The sequence below is a fragment of the Protopterus annectens genome, chromosome 9.part0 (assembly GCF_019279795.1).
Source record: "Protopterus annectens isolate FY-2018-M chromosome 9.part0, PAN1.0, whole genome shotgun sequence".
In the NCBI taxonomy this organism is placed as follows: domain Eukaryota; kingdom Metazoa; phylum Chordata; order Ceratodontiformes; family Protopteridae; genus Protopterus; species Protopterus annectens.
In genome coordinates this window covers 227032564-227049860 of record NC_056743.1, presented here as the reverse complement: position 1 = coordinate 227049860, position 17297 = coordinate 227032564, and the positions used below count along the sequence as shown (strand labels likewise).

General features: G+C 36.9%; 1 protein-coding gene across 1 annotated transcript in view; it reads left to right on the top strand.

Moving 5' to 3' along the window:
* Nucleotides 1-17297, top strand: part of PDE3B (phosphodiesterase 3B) — a 1918808-nt gene that overhangs the window by 375127 nt on the left and 1526384 nt on the right. The window lies entirely within an intron of this gene.

Sequence of the window (17297 nt, the reverse complement as noted above, 5' to 3'; positions counted from 1 at the left end):
TTTGAGATGATGAACAAAAGACAAATCAATTACTTTTCCCGTATTTTATTTCAAAAACGTTACACTCGTACTACAAACCAGTCCGTCCAACTCAGGGGTAACTGGTGGGGCATCTAATGCCAGTGACAAGGTATATTGCTCTTTTATTACTGCGTTCACCAAAGACAGTCTGAGAGAAGAACTGGACTATCTTGTCAGAGGACCATCCCTTAAGTGAAAATATTTGTGTGAAACCCAGGATTACGTACCACAGGGGAACTAATGAAAAGGTCTTGTTTGAGAAAGAATTGAAACAGACTACTACAAAGGGAATGAAAACTTGTGGGGGTTGCAGCTATTGTAAGTTTATTGCTATTACACAACAACTAAGGGTTAAACAATATTTAATTAACATCAGCGGCCTGTATACTTACAACTCCATAGGGGTGGTAAACTGTGCCACCTGTAGTTCATGCCCTTGTTTCTATATCTGAAAAACCGAGAGAAAACTCTGTGATAGTTTACTAACACAGATATGACATAAAAGAGAAAGAAAAAAAAATAAATTGAAAAATGTATTATTTAATCATATCCATGAAAACCTGGGACATGATTTTAAATTATGTATTATTGAACACATCCATTCACAAGATAAGTATGGCCCATGGCAACTCCATTTTGCATGCCATGAGTTATATTGGCAGGTTGAGTTAAATTCTAATAACTGGCCTGGGTTAAATGGACTGGGTGGACATTTAATTTTAACTTCATCCCTTGTGTAGAAATGGTTATATTGTGTGAATACTTGTATGCATTCACTAAAGTGACCAGGTTGATATATATATATATATATATATATATATATATATATATATATATATGTGTGTGTGTGTGTGTGTATATAACTTTAACATATTTATATACTTGCAACCTATTTTTGCTTCACAGTCTACTTAACTGTTATGCTTAACTTAACCAAAGTGCTATTTTTATGTAAAAACGTCTTAAATTATTGCAATTTTTATACATAGTTCAAACATAATTTTAACATCTTATATTTTAATACAAAGTTGATTACTTGTTCAGCTTGGTTTTATGCTTTAGCACTTGTTTTTGTTTTATACCTCAGTGCTTGTTGCTTCATCATTTAACTTGTAAGTTACCTTTAAAAGGAGCTGGCTTTGGAATTTATGCTGGGGCTTGGCTAACACATGACTGTTTTCAGTAACTCTGATTGGTTTTAGGTTTAAATAAAGGAACCAAGAAATTATTTTATGTTTATCTGATGAAGTTTCTAATAGGGTAACACAAGTGCTTGTGTGTTTTATATTCTTCAATAATCAGTTAAACCTCGACTGGAGGAGTTTGCGTGTATTCAATTCCACTACAGTTTCTGAGCTGGTTTGTGCTTTTTCATTTGTGTTGGAAATGAAAGAAGCTGTTTGTCTTTGGATCTTAGAGGTCTAGGTGGAAAGTAGCTAGGAAGAATGGAGGTTAGAGCAGGGCAGGCAGTGTTTATATACTAATACAACAGTGCATTTTAATAATTTGAATGCTAATATCAAGAGTAACTGTTCCTGTACAATTCGTTTTCCCTTTTTGTGTTGTGTTCTTTAAAGAAAGTGTCCACTAGCCTTAAGGTTGACAAACTAAATTTTTTTGGTGCTAGGTTATGTTGTCTTGTTATAGAAGGGAGTAGTAATGAACACTTTCACATTTATTGATAAAGACTATCTGTTATAAGGCATTTTTTTAATTTATGTGATGATAAAAGAAATTAAGGCAATTGGGCAAGATAACTAGGAACATTGTATACATAACAAGATGATCACAGTTTTATGTGAAATAAATTTTGTATTGCAGCTCTTTTGCTGCCTTCATTCGTTATTATTTTCAGATGTTCTACACTGATAACTTCTGTTTTTCAGAATACATCACCGTGTGATAATATGCATGCTTGTTATTGACTTGTGCTGTCTGATGGGATTCCCACTAGCATATTTTCCAAGATGCTGCAAAAAATTCTGTTGCCCCCCCACCCCCCAACATCAGCAGATGTGCCTGTGAAGACCAGTGCTTGACAGGGTCAGTTTTCTGGCCTGCAGGACTTGTGTACTGTAGCATATTTGTGCATAGATGTGTATCTAGTTCAAACATAGACTGTAGTAGTTTCAAGGTCACTATTGACTAGAGTCATAACTGTATTGGGAGTAAATTACAGTATTATCTGTACCTTTTTAAGGACCATTTACCTGCCTGGGTAATTAGGAAACATGCATTCAGATGTGGTACAATTCGTGATAAATTACATGATGTATTTAAGAAAATTGTGCATCCACTTGTCAGCATATTTCCTTTTAAAACAGTCTAGTCATCCTGAATTTCCCTGCAGTTCAGTGTCATTCTGTAGACAGAGCACAGTTTTGTTGGTGGTAGAGGAAAGAAGAGGTGTGTCCCGAACTACACATACCTTCAGGTGATGGTTACGGTTGTTGGGTGTCTTCCTATACAGGAACAAACAAAGCTTTTAGTCTTACTGTCATGATGGCTTGCAACTAAAAAACATTGCAAACAGTGTGTTCTTTGACAATGTAGTATTTCTCTTTTGGTACCCATAACCTTGTTGACACCATGGTACCCTGATAGGAATATCATAATATGCTACTAAGGCATGACCATGCATTGTCTTCCATGCTTACTCAGTGTCTCAGCCTCATCTGCATTTCTGTATAGATTGATATTTTGAGCTGCTGTTCTTTAGCTGTGACAGTTTCTAACTTCAATGTTTTCCTTTATCGTTGTGATTCTCTCTTCAGTTGATGTCTAACGGGTTATCCAGTATTGAGTAACTTATCACACTACCTTTTGCCAAATCAAGAAACACTGGAAAATAAAATCAGCAGGGAAAAATGCCATCTGCAACCAAAAAGAAAACAAAAGATTTTGCAGAGGAACCAGACTCCCTTTACCACACACCTCTGATTTTGTAAATATACTGACTGAGATTGCAGAGTTGTAGGGGTTAAGTGGAAATGTTGTTACCCTGAAAGTTATGTGAGTTTAGCAACTTCAGGTTGTACAATGCTGCCAAAGTAGGGATTTGACTAAATAAAGATGAAGAATTGTAATGTGACTGATGTTGGCCTTGATGTAAATTTTTTATTTTATTTATTTATTTTATTTATTTAACATTTGTTGACCGGGAATGTCCGACTAGGTTCCACAGAGCCTGTTTTCAGCGGAGGCCCGGGGAGAAATGCTCCAGATGCATGTCTTTGGAATGTGGGAGGAAACCGGAGTACCCGGAGGAAACACAGGGAGAACATGCAAACTCCACACAGAAGGCACCCCAGCCGAGAATCGAACCGGAGAACCTCTTGCTGTGAGGTGACAATGTTAACCACTGCACCACTGTGCCGCCCAGGTAAAGCCAGGTAACTTGATGCTTTCTTGATGTGTAGATTAGTATTGGACAAAGGAAATGAAAATTAATTTGCAGTTGCAGTCAGCCGTTAGTTGCAACGTAAAGTAGAATCCCTAGGCTGATCAGTGGGGATATTTTAGTTAGGGGAACTGGGTAATATTTTTGGCTGTTTTTGTCAGTGAAATTGCAAATCGCTCTACTAGAACCATGGTCCAAATGCACTGAATGCATGCAGTCTTGACTACTAAAGTGAATTGGCGTGCTTGGATTGATAACATCTGTTGCATATGTAAGATTGGAAGACTTTTCTTGCTGCACTTTGCTTTACTGCAATTTTGACACTTTGTTACAAATTGTTTCATATATCCTTCACTACTACATCTCTTGTATACATGGATTCCTCTGTATAGCTGAACTGCTGGGACAAAGTTAAAATACATCTGTACTGTTTAAGTTTGTCACAACCAGTACATTGCCATAACCTGGATATCCATTAAGCGTTGGAGTTTACTTTTTAATTATTATTGCCTGTGTACATAATTGTTTTCTGAAAAAAAAAATATTAAGTGAAGTTTGTTGTGTTTAGTTGGACCATGATAAACATTGCACAATCACTGTAGTTATTTCCTTGGTTTTATTACTGTATCCTTTTTATTAGGTCTTCAATTGTGTGGCCACATGTTAAGTCACTCATGTCTACATTGTAGTTAATACTTTGTGGGGTGCTGTTCCTACTTTGAAGCTCTGTGTTGTTACTGTCAGGAAGTGGGGTCCACCTCTTATCCATAGTACACCTCCCCCAGCAAAACAGGCACAGTGGCTGACTTGCTGTTTAACAAACATGAATCTGTACTTGCGTAGTATACCACTGAAGGATAGATAATCCATCGCATCTAGGGGCCTTAATGATTCCTGCAGTGATTGTTCCCATTTAGACCCTATCATTCAGCAGTGAAGTGATTTAGAGAGAGCACAGAATCGGACTTATTGGTGTAACAGCAACACATTTTAGCAAGGGCCTTGGTGAGTTTCCTACGCCTGAACTAAGTATGCTAATATTTCTGTGCAATGCTACCAAATTACTGTGATTGTAAAGTATTATCACTTGGCATAATGGTGAAGGTGTTCTCCTCCCATGCACAAGGTTTGATTCTGACATAGGAATATTTCTCTGTAACAGACAAGTTAGCATAATTCTATGTTGTCATTGTGCAACAGAATTAACCATGTTAGTACCTTTATGTAATTAGTCAGTGAGGCATTGCATAGTGTTTTTTTTTTTTTTATATATATATAACACTTTGTCACTGTTAGTAGTACTTTATGAGCAATGAAGTGAAGCCAAGTGTCTTGCACAATGGGGATGTACACTTGGCCCACAGTATAAAACTAAAATGAAGCACTAGTTTCACTTTCTTCCTTAGATTAGAAGATACTGTCACAGCTAAGGAATACAGGTGAAGTTTATAGTAGTTAATAGCTAGGTAGGTTTCTCAGAATTTTGTGTAAGTTTAATCCTTTGAGCATTTCTGAGAAATTGTAGATGAGCTGATGCATTTTTTAAAAGAGCAATTATATCTGCAAGAATATTTCAGAAACTTGCTAAAAGTGGTTTGATGGGACTGGAGATGGTAGCCAAATACCGTATGACATTGAGATACTTGTGAAGTCAACATTTGTTAAAGCATTATCTCCAGTGCTCTTAACTTCGGTCACACTCTACATGTCTTCTTTAAAAGCAAATACAATGATACAATTCTAGAAGTTTCCTAAAAAGAAGGAATCCTTGTTGAAATAGGTGCATGTTTGTGTGTTGTGTGTGTGTGTATATATACATATATATATATATATATATATATATATATATATATATATATATATATGTATATACACCCACACACGCGCACACACACACACACACACACACACACATATATATATATATATATATATATATATATATATATATATATATATATATATATTAATTAAATGGGTTCTTTTTTTTTTTTTGTCTTTTCCCGGTTAGGGGTCACCACAGCAGAACTCCGATCCGCTAATGATTGGTAGTAGATTTTTATGGTGCAGAGTTGCCAGCCCGACGCCCAACCTTCAGCGAAGACGCACCCATTCACGCATGTGTTTTGAACGCCACTCAACCATGGGGAGGACATGCAGAATCCACACAGAAGGTGCTCCAACCGAGAATCGAACAGGAGAACCTCTTGCTGTGAGGCAACAATGCCACCACTGCACCACTGCGGCTGCTAATTAAATGGGTTCTGTTACTTTTGTCAAAAGTAATTAAATAGGGTCTGTTACTTTTGTCAAACTGTGCTTTGCTCAACATCTGTTGACAAAGCGGACTTTAGCTCTGAAGCATCCAGATTTTTGCAGAATGTCCAGACTTCTGTGTTTTTATTTTTGGTGTGTTCCTTTAATTTGTAGGAGCAATGTTTAAAACTCATGGCTATTTTTCAGACTTGTCCAATTATTTATGGCTTTGTCCAGATTTCTTGCTCTATGAGGTTGAGAGGCATGGATTTGGATGATTCTTGGGGTTGACAAATTTGCTCTTTCCCCTGGGAATTGTGTGATTTTCAGAGTTAGTGTATGTATGTATATATGTATGTATATATTTACATACAATTAGCAGGGGGTGTGGGGATGCAGAAAGGCCCCCCTCCAGTAAAAAATTGTTTTCTTTTTTTTTTTTTCAGTTTTGGCACGCATCAAGATTTATTCTTGTCGCATGCGTGGTGGAATGTCAACATGCATAGTGTTAATCATTTGGTGTTGATATTATGCACATCAGTATTACTGCTGTTCGACAAACTTAAACCCATTTATATACATAGATGTGTTTGCGTGTGTCTGTCTGTGTATATTTTGTGAGACAGAGTTGCAGACACACGCATACATATAATGTAGTAACATAGTGTAGCACTTTGTCCTCTTGTTGTTGTTCTTTCGGCTTTTCCCAGTTAGGGGTCACCACAGTGGAACTCCGGTCCGCTAATGATTGGCAGTAGATTTTCAGTGCCGAGGTGCCACCTCGATGCCCAACCTTCAACGAAGGCATGCCCATTCACGCATGTCTTTCGAACGCCACTCGACCGTGGGGAGTACATGCAGACTCCACACAGAAGGCGCTCCAGCCGAGAATCGAACGGGAGAACCTCTTGCTGTGAGGCGACAACGCTACCGCTGCACCACCGCGGCATCACTTTGTCCTGTGATGTCAAAATGTAAAACAGAAGTGACATAATGTAAACAAGACTGAGATAAATAGTGTTAGTAGCACATTTTCTTTGAGGCAGCTACATTATTGTATCTGTTAAGAGTGGCTTCCCACAGGAATTGTTAATGTGCAATTATTCCTTTAAAGTGGAGTGTAATTGTCGAGCTGTAGCCCTCTGAGAGAAGTGGGCCTCCCAGTGCAGGGCAAGTTTGTGATTGTAACAGTGGTTGTAGGGAGCGTTCTGCAACAAAGAAGACATTCAACAACCCGAAGAGGCCTGGACATCTTTCACAAGGAAGCTGATTGAAGAAGTGCTTTATATAGTTTACTTCATTTGTATTTAAATTGGTCTCCACCAGTATTTTTTATCTGTGTTCAGTATACCTTCTTTATTTAATGGACTGGTGATGCGTGCTGAATTATTCTGTTCCAGTGTGTGTGTGTGTGTGTGTGGATTTATTTTAATTTCTGAGAGAGTATTATACATGTCTAATAAGTGTAGTGTTTTGTATTGGTGCATAAAATCTATCAAAAGGTTGACGTTGATCCACTCATGAGTAATTTAAAATGAGTGCAGTTTTCATATTTAGGTGCTGTATGTCTGTTTTCTGAGAATTCTATGATTCTTGAAGTGTTCTTTTCCTACAATCACTATTCATCTTGTGCATGTGATTAATACATTAAGCTGGCATATTCCTGTGTGTATTGATTAAATAAGCCTCACTGAGACAGTACACCAACGTGTATAATACAGTCATAGTATTCTGACAGCATTCCACTGGAATCGCACGACTTTAGCTGACTAGTTCATTTCACTGATGAAATTAATTTAGTGCGCTACAAAAGTAGAAAGGATCTAGTAGAGCAGGAAAGCGTGTCTCTTACCCAAATTGACAGTCTTGGTTTATGTATTTATTTTGCAAATGGTCTTTGTAAATGCTTACATCTGATTCTATGGTGCTATAATACACACACTCACTGAAGCAAATATGCAGTCAGAAATTTTGGCTGATTTTTATCTAGCTGTTTTTAAAAGTACAATATATAATCATAATATAATAATTTGTTGGTTTCTCAGGAATTCCTAAATAAATACCTTCACCTAATCACCAGTTAGTCCAGGAGTTTAGATATAACTAATTTCTATATTAATATTTGGGATGCTTACTCTCAAAGTGAATTTACTGGATCTAAGCAATTTCATTTGCCATCTTCCTGTTAAACTGCCCCACAATTTTATGGATGCTAGTGGATTTTTAAGTAGGGTATAGATGGCTCTGCGTGGAATTGACAAGCTAGTGTACATTACTTGTAAATATTTTAGGTTTGTTGTTCAGTTTTCTTTAGTTCTTAATTATATTTGTTCATTTAAAACTCTTAAATATACCTCTCTCTCAATTGTAGAGGTTTTGTGGTTAGGCACGGGGTGGGGATTGAGAGATCTTTATATCAGTTGTTTTGTACAATGCTGCATCATAGGCTTTTCCTTATTTTTTGCTCTTTCCTTCTATCCACAACTTAAACTTATTTATTGTCATTCAGTTTACTTAGCAGTACCCTCAAATTTCTTAGGATTGATGACATATATTTATGTTTAATATTTGGAATATATCATCATGGAGTGTTAGGGGATTACAGAAGAAAAATAAAAGAAATTTGGTAATGCATCTTTTATATAAAGCACAATCTAATATCTGCTTTTTGCAAGAGACACATATGTTAGATGAAGACTGGGCTAAAGAGGGGAAAAAAGGATGGATTGCTGAGATTACGTCAGGTTTTAAAAAGAACTCAAGGGGAGTGGCGATTATTAAGAAATCATTTAAAGCAAGGATTATGACAAGAGGAACTGATGCTGAAGGGAGATGGTGTTATTTTACGTGTATAGCACACAAACTAGATAAACCTATATTATTTCTGAATCTTTATGGCCCATGCTCGAACCAGGTGGTTTTTATCATGAGAATCTATAACTTTCTATTTAAATTCACGGATCATCTGTTTGTGTTGGGAGGGGATTGGAACACTGTTTTAGACCCTAATATATATCGGTCTGGTAAATCCAAACCGTACAATAGCCAAGTTTCTAGGGCTCTTTCTGAATTAATACTTGACTTTGACTTGTAGACCCTGTTTCGTTTCCTTATGAATCTAAAAACAATAATAACACATTTACCTACTTTTCTAAACGTTACCGATCCTGGTCTCGTATAGATTTTTTCCTGATTTCCAATATCTTAACTTACAGGCAAATTAAATTTTTAACCGAACCTAGATTTCTGTCTGACCATTCCATGATAACCCTTAAGATAGATTTCGCCTCCAATCTATCCATACCTGTTAGATCCTACAACTGGACTCTAAACAGTAATCTGTTAAAAGACCAATCTTTAGTATTAGAAATTACTTCTGTATTAGGTGAGCTCTTCTCTCCCTCTCATGATGATATCTCCTTTGATGTTAGGTGGGCAGCAGGGAAAGTGGTAATTAGAGGAATCCTTTTAAAGAAAGCTAGCTATATTAAGAAAGTAAATACAGACAAGCTAACTTATCTGAATGCTGAGATTAAAACGTTGAAAAAAAAACTTGTAGATAATTACTCCTCAAACATGGAGAATGAGCTTCAACTCAAGCAAAAAGAATTATTTGATCATCAAGACAACCTCTCTCTTCAAGAAATACGTTACATACATAGATACTCAGAATATTTACAAACTCCCTCTAGAACTCTAGCTAGGTTAATTCTCAACATGCCCAAATCTCCTAGAATCCCTGGCATTAACCACAAGGGTAAACTGTATAAAACAGATGAACAGATTATTTATATATTTCAACAAATTTACTCTGACATTTATGCAATTAACAACAATCTTCCTCCGAATTCAGACATTAAACAATTTTTAGACGAGCTTACCTTCCCAAAGGTATCTAGAACGCAGATAGATCTTTTGTCTGCCCCGATACCTAAAATTGAAATACTGGAGGCAATTGACAACCTAAAGTTAGGCAAGGCCCCGGGCCACAATGGATTTTCGCCTGATTTCTATAAAACTTTTAAACTTGCTTACTCCTATCCTATTGGAGCTTTATGAATCTTTCTCTAATAACGGAATAAAGGATTGTATATTAATCATTCTAAAACTATTCTAATTCCCAAAAACACTTTTGATGGGTATAACGTTAATAATTATAGACCTATATCTCTTATGAATATTGACATCAAAATCTTGTCAGCCATTCTTGCAAATAGACTCAAAAAATCATGTCTTTTTTAATTTCACCAGAACAGGCGGGTTTTACGCCACTTAGACACACCTGGGATAACACGCTTATGCTAGAATCCTTAATAAATCTCACCAAAAAAGAAAGGTGTCCCAGGTATGCTTTGGTCCTAGATGCGTGTAAAGCCTTTGACTGTGTAAACTGGGATATTTTATTTATGGTTTTATCATACTTTGGTATCCCCCCTAAGTTTATTAATCTAGTTAAAATACTATATACTAATGCCTATACTCGCTTATATATTAACAGAAAATATTCTCAATCTATAAACATTTCAAATGGTGCAAGACAGGGCTGCCCTCTTTCTCCGCTACTATTTAATCTATATTTAGAAACCTTATTTCTGTTTTTAGCGCAAAGATCATATCACTCTGTACCTAGAATATGTAACACTAATATTAGCTTTTCTGCATTTGCAGATGACTTAATCCTATATTTTGAACACGCTATTTCTGATACTAAAAAGATAACTAAAGCCTTAAATGCCTTCGCCTTTAGGTCAGGTTACCAAATTAACACAAATAATTTGTTTATCTTTCCAATTAATCCGCTAGCGCATAAATCATACTTATTTCCAGTTTCTCCCTTTAGAATAGATTACTCACTTAAATATTTAGAAGTCTATTATGATCATTCGTACTCATCTCTTTCACATTTTAATTTATCAAAATCTTGGCTCTCTATCGCCCAGGACATAGCGAGATGGCAGGAACTGAAACTCCCATTGTTATCTAAAGCTTCTATTATTAAAATGAATATTCTTCCCAAACTCCTTTATCATCTTAATGCTTCTCTATCCTCTGTCTCGATTCCTTTTCTCAATAGAATACATAAAGATCTTGCTAAATTCATGTGGTATCCTAAATCTGTGAGAATTTCATATCAAAGGCTTACATTACCTAAATCATTGGGAGGTTTAGCGATGCCTAACCTTATACTCTACTACAGAATAATTCAGGCCAATAGGATATTTACTATTACTAATTATACACCAAATACTTCTTCCTGGACGCCCCTGTGGATTAAAATGTGGTATAGATACGCTCTTAATAATATCAACCCTAGAGCTCTCCCATTCCTGGAGAAAAATAACCGTACAAAATTAAAGATTCACCTCACACTGAAGGAGTTGATTAAAACTTGCCAAGACTTGTTCATTTTCCTCAATTTAATGAATGCCTTCCTATTATTTCAACCAATTCATCTTAATCCAAATTTGACACTGAATAATGAAATGATTAACCTAAATAACTTCCCTTTGGTTAAAGATTTATCTTATGGGACATACATAGATTTAACCATCTTTCTCTAACAGATATTAGGAATGCCATCTCCTTAGCTAAAAAATACGCTATTATTCTGTGGCAACTAAAAGACCTTACATCATTTTTTCTACATAATCATCCCAGCTTAGAGGATGAGTGTAACACAGTAGCAGCCCTATTACCGAATTTAGCCAGTAAGGAAAATATGCTCTCTATTGCTTACAAATCTTTCTCCAGTCATTTACATAAAGAGAAAATTATCTTTGCAGATTTCTGGGAGCAACAGAAGGATACCATCTCCCTTCAACAGAAATCGCTTTCAATAAAATATACCATTAAGTACTCTCCATTTAAAAAGCTTTGGTATACACAATTTATGATTTACTAACAACTTGTACTTAACTCCTGTCCATCTAAATAAATTTAATTCAACTGTCTCCGCTGCATGTCCTTGTTGCTCTTGTCCCCGAGCTGATTATATCCACGTTATGTGGTTTTGTAGCTATTCCCACAGTATTTGGTGCTCTCTTAAAGTAAGACTGGACAAAAATGGGATACCATAAATCTGCTTTAAGCTGGGAAATGGCACTGCTACACATCACAAATGTTAGCTTGTCAAACCTTAAACTTAAAGCTCTCGTCACATTATGTCTCTTAATAAAGTTCTATATTGTCAAACATTGGACTGACCGTTCCAAACTGTCATGGAAAGGTTTTAAAACTCTTGCAATTAAAAACATTACTGCTCAGAAATTGATAATAACTAACCCCTGCAAAAGAATTACTTACCAAAAAGTGTGGGATCTTATTTTTTCTCTCTTGATGAATGAAGGAAATCTCACACATAATACCTCAATCCCCTGGCTTATGTTTTATAAGCTTTATTAAAATAATTATTATTGTTAACTTAGTATATCTCTCTTTAAGAATTATGCTTAGAAATGCTAATCCTTTCTAATCCACTCTTCTTTTTCTTCTTTCCTTTTTTCTTCTCCCAGTATACCATGAATATGTTATTGTTCTGTTGTATGGACACTGCGAGATCTTCAGTAGGTCCTAATTGCTATGTGTTGGAGTATTACTACGTGTAACAATTCTTTTCTTTTTGTTCCTACTGAATTTTATTCAGACAACTTAGCCTTTTGATTTTATACATTGTTTCATTACCCAGCAAACAAAAGGTAAATTATTTAACTTTATATATAATCTTGATATATATGTAGACTTGTTTTATCTTAGCAGCATTTTGTACATTTTGTAACAGTTTTTTATATTAGTAGCACTGTTAGTTGCATATTATTATTTTGTTTAGTTCACATGATATTTGATTTTCCATGTGTGATTCTTGAACTTCTGTTTTATACTTATAAGTTGTGTTGTGTAAAATCTAATAAAAATCTATTTGAAAAAAAAAAAGTACAATATATGCACCATCACACTGTAAATAAGAAAAGTGAAAGCTTTTTTCTAAAAGCATAAAGAAACAAAGTTAAAGTTGCAAAACTATATCAAACGCTTAAAAGAAGAAGAAGAAGAAAAAAAAAGAGGCTGCACAGGGTGGGCATAGCGAGGAAATAACAAAGTTTCCAGGGGTGGGAAAGCCCTTAACGAACCTTCCAGGGGTGGGAAAGCCCTCTGACTGGCATGTGTGATCTTGCAACTTCACTGAGTGCTCTGTTTTCTTAGAAGGCCCCACTTGTTGGGCATTGTTGCCTACTTTTTTATCTCCTTGCAGTCTCTCTTCCACTATGCAGAATTATTGACTAGTTTTACAGAGGACTGTACAATTTAAAGATAATGCACACTATTTCTACAAACCCCCCCCCCCCCGGTTCTGTAAGGCTTTCTTGCATTAATGCACTGTGCAAGTTCTGTTTTGAATGAGAAAAAAGGTTTGAAGCAGGAGTAACTCGCATATAGGTAGGTGTGTGTGTGTGTAATAAATATATATATATATATATATATATATATATATATATGTGTGTGTGTGTATATATAGAACCACTACTAAATCCCGAAAACCCAAGCTACCGATGTTCAAAATCCTGAGACACTAAAGTACCGAAACATCAAAACAGCGAAATTCAAATTACCAAAAACTACACTCAACATACACACACCGTCCCCCAGAACACAAACACACAAACCTAAACTACAGACAAGCAGGGGGGCAAGCCCCCCTCACACCACCCCTACTTAAATATTCTAACTCCAAGGTCGCACTACATACACAAACACACGAAACACCACCACATCAAAGCCGAACTCTGTTTGTTCGTGTGCGTTCCTTTGAACGCTGAAGGAACTACAAACCACTTTTTACCAGCAACTACCATCCTCACCGTCCAACACTTATTTTTAAGACAGTTTTGGCTTCTTCCAGAGCTACCACCCTTAATCCCCTAATTACCTGGCCATTCCTAGCGCTTTTGTTCGTGCTCGTTCTTCTGAACGCTGTAAGAACCTACAAACATGTTTGTAATAGCAACTACCTTCCTCACCTTTCTGTACTTTATTTTTAGTCATTTTTAGCCTTTTTCAAAGCTGAACGCTGTTGTTTGTTTGCGCGCGTTCATTTGAACACTGAAGGAACTACGAGCCACTTTTTACCAGCAACTACCATCCTCACTGTTCAACACGTATTTTTAAGACAGTTTTGGCTTCTTCCAGAGCTTACCTCCCTTAATCCCCTAATTACCTGGCAAATCCTAGCACTGTTGTTCGCGCGCTTTCTTCTGAATGCTGAAAGAACCTACAAACCTGTTTGTAATAGCAACTACCTTCCTCATATTTCTGTACTTTATTTTTAGTCATTTTTAGCCTTTTTAAAAGCTATTGTCCTGCACGCTAGTTATTACCACAGTTTGTATGGGATCATGCAAGGCAAACTACTACTATCTACAATTAGTGGTTAGGTTAGCGACCAAGTAAAGACGTTTAGCCTGTTGTCTTTGTTGAATAGGTTAATGCTTCCCCCTGCTTGTTAGTCCCGTCTCCTCAGTCTACCTTCCTGTAGCTCACTACCACTACCAAGAGCTAACCTATATTAAATCTACTTTCAGGCATACTAAGCTTTGCATTTACTTGTCTTTTGTCTTTAATATGCCACCAGGGTCTTCTATTTTACAGATTTTAGGTGCAACCACATAGACTGCCTCCCGAACGGGTAAACTATCTTTTTTTACAAATAGGGTAAAATCCCAAACTCCCAGTGTTTCTACCTTCAGGATATACTGCTGTTTGCGTTTCGCTACAGTAGGGCTAATGATTTGAAACTACCTAGTGGTCCTACTTTAATAATGACTGTGTGTGGTTTAGAATTTATAGTTTAGACTATCACAAATTGGTATTACAAGCTTTGGTTTTTAGATAGGATGGTTTCTCATTTATAATCTGAGCTTGCTGCTTAGGTAAAGGTCCATGTGTCTTTTAGGTGTACATTTATTATCTATTTGCATTGAATGTGTTAGAGTATGTCTAATTGCTCTGCTGCCTAACTGACTCTCTTATTCTGTGGTTATTGTAGCATTAACTTCTACTAGTCTTGAAGGTGATTTGCATGTACTGTGTATCACTATAATTGGTGCTTAATTGCTGCCGCCTTTACTAGTATATGGGCTTACTCTGTTTCCTTAATGCTTTCTCTCTACTTCCCTTCAAGCCTGTAACCCTCCTGCTAGTGAAACCTCCCAGCTTCTGTGACCTACTGTCTGGCTGAAGCCCTGAGATATCCTAGTCATCAGCAAAGTTTCTGTTATCTCCTCCCATTGCAGGAATTAGAGCCTTGTCCTCCATATACTGTACTGCCTTTGAGAAACAGGAATATTTATTTGGAAGTATGTGTACAATACGTTTTACATCTTAACTGAACAATATCCTGTCTCTGTTTTGTGTAAGCAGATGCTCCCTGCCAGGACAACCAGCAGCTATAGCCATGTATACTACATCCCCTATACTCCCAAACTAGCATCCCTGTTGTAACACTCCCTCCTCCTTTTACCCACTTATTTCTATTTTTCTTCTCTCTTCTCCTATTTCCCTCACTATTACTCGTTCTACTTTTGAATGAGCATTATTTGACCGTACCTAGAGTGACCACTTGAGGGCAGTAGTACCCTTTACCTTCCCATTACTTGCCTGCATTGTAGCCTGGGTTATTAAACTAGATTCTGACTCTTTTTGCCTCCGTCACCTACATTACCTTTCCCTTTGCCACTAGTTTTTACCCTTTTTCAGCTCTCTACTCCCTTACTTCATAGTCCCTAACATAGTCCCTAACAGCCTAGATACCTTACTTGACCTCACCTCCCTACTTCTCTAATTGTTTTTCCTTTGCATTGGTCTTCTTGGCTCTTCCCCGCTCCATTCGCCCTGCAGGCTCACTTCGCTCTCCTCCCCTACCCCCAATTCCCACCCACCCCCAGTGGTCCTACACTTATACTTCACTAACCACTCCCCCCTTTTTGTCATCCTATCACAAACCTCCTCATCACCAGGCCACTCCCCTATCTCTTTCTATCCTAATTAGTACTAATTAACTCTCTCTTGTACTACTTCCCTCACCTTTCCTAACCATCCACTGCACTAACTACTTCCCAAATCTATCTTCTGTACAACCTCCACTAATTTCTTATTTGCATAATTTAAACCCTGCTCAATCTCTTGAAACACTCTTGCCTATTTTCTACTTCACCTACTCACACAAACTACTCTCAACTCAAATCTACTTATTACTATGGCCCCAACACACAAAACTATTTTCACAAACATACTACTCTTAACTACCGCAATAGCCTCTCTTTTACCATACCTTACTCACTCACCTCCTCTGAAAATCTTTTTCTGCCTGAACAAAACCATCACTTCCAACAAACTTTACCATCTTCTTTTATCTACTTCCTTAACCACAGTAACATAACCTGTACCTCTAACTATATATATACCAAAATATCACAGAGCAACCCATGTTACTTACTTCACTACCAAAAAGACCTTTAATAATTTCTACAAAATCCTTAAATTTCTACAATATCTGCAGCAACACTCCCTCCTAGACGGTGATATTCATCCAAACCCTGGCCTCAATACTAACTATACCAGAAACCTTAACAATTTAACATTGCGTATAAGTTCTACATTAACTAAACCACATAACTCCCTCCTGATAGCTCACCTTAACATTAGAAGTATTAACAATAACATTTCCCACCTGCATGCACTCCTTGATGTGCACTCATTTGATATTCTATGTCTTACAAAGACTTTGCTAAAACAATCTACTCTAGACCAGGAAATTAGCCCTCCTGGCTACAATATCCTTAGATGTGACCGTAAAACCAAAAAAAGGTGGAGGTATAGCCATTCGCTGTAAATCTAATCTCCAAATTTCCCCCTTTAATGTGCTTCCATCATTAGACACCAAATCTGAAATCCTGACTACCAAACTCCAAATCAACAACTCCAAATCTATATATCTATCCAATTTGCATGCATCTCCCCCCAGGTAACAATACCAATACTCTTGAAAACTTACTTCGTTACCTCTCTACCCAACTACCCCAGGAGACCATTGTACTGGGTGACTTTAACATCGACTGGTCCACCTGCAGTTCCCCTAACCCTACTAACCACATAAATCTCTCTGGATTCTCTCAATTAATGACCACGCCTACTAGAATCCACAAACCTAGCAGTAAGGAAACTACTCTTGACTGGATCCTTATTAATAGTCACCCTGAAACTTATACTCCAGGAACCCTTCCCGATGATATCGGCGACCATATGCTTACCTACATTATTAGACAAAAAGTCCATATCCCAACTACTCATAATCTCAAAACCTCCCGCTTAAAAAAATTCTTTAATCCAGACAGCTTCCTAAACGAACTGCAAGCATGTGACTGGTCACCACTGACCCATCTTGAACTTGATGATGCTGTGACCTACTTTAACACTAACTTTCTTCAAATCCTAGATTACCATGCACCTTATCGCTCTACTAGAATAAGAACCAAATCTGTCCCATGGCTCACAAAACAAACTAGGCAAAAGATACTCCTCAGAAATAAAATCTGGGCTAAATGGAGAGCTACCAAATGTCCATCAG